Source organism: Tupaia chinensis, unplaced genomic scaffold (assembly GCF_000334495.1).
Source record: "Tupaia chinensis unplaced genomic scaffold, TupChi_1.0 Scaffold144346_1, whole genome shotgun sequence".
NCBI lineage: Eukaryota > Metazoa > Chordata > Mammalia > Scandentia > Tupaiidae > Tupaia > Tupaia belangeri.
The window spans coordinates 634,529-635,370 of NW_006204205.1; positions in this window are offsets into that span (position 1 = coordinate 634,529).

Consider the following 842-nt stretch of genomic DNA (forward strand, 5'->3'; position numbering starts at 1 on the left):
CAGGCGGCAGGCAAGTCTGAGTAAGCTGGGCAGAGGGGCAGGGTTGGTGCTAACCGAGCTGTGGAAGCCTGTCACGGGGATCCCAGTCTGCTAAGCATTTTCCAGTGGAATGGATTGCATCCCAGTCTTTCTCCAGGGCCTCATGATTATATGAGCTGCCTTGGTAAGATAACTTTGCTCTTTTGGAAGAGTTATAATGCAGTGTGGGGGAAGTGCCAGCCAACTCAATAAGAAATCGTGAGTCTCTGCTATTCTACCAACAGCCTGTGTGGAACAAGATACCAAGCCTTGGATTCGACTTGATAAGCATCGAAGCAGGGGGGTGTTCTTGTATTGCAGCACTTCAGTCTGGATTGGGTGAGACTCTCTCTGGAATCAAAGGCTGCCCTTGTAACCCTCACTCAGTCTGACCAAGAAGCTGCTGCCCACTAGCCATTGGGATTCCGAGTCTCTGGGAAGGGTTGGGCGAGGCCCAGCACTGAACCCTGAAGCCCTTGTAGAGGCTGCCTTCTCTCAAATGCCAAATCCTGCCAGAAGAAACACTCATTGCTGTCGGTATAATTGTGCTTATTCAGCGACTCTGGAACAATCAGCATAGCAGAGCTCTGTGGATAAGAACGCTCTCAACGGGACTTGTAAGAGCCACAGTCAAGAGATCAAATAACCCCCTCGCTCCCTGTGCAGAGGCCTGGACTCCATCAGGACACGCCCAGCCAGCCAAGATGTAACTTCGGTGCAGACAGCAGGGCAATGAGGTAAGCAATAAAAAGGCCTAATCTCTTAAGGCAACATGAATTGTTGGCGAGAACATAAGGGGAACACAACATTAGCCAAGGGTCATT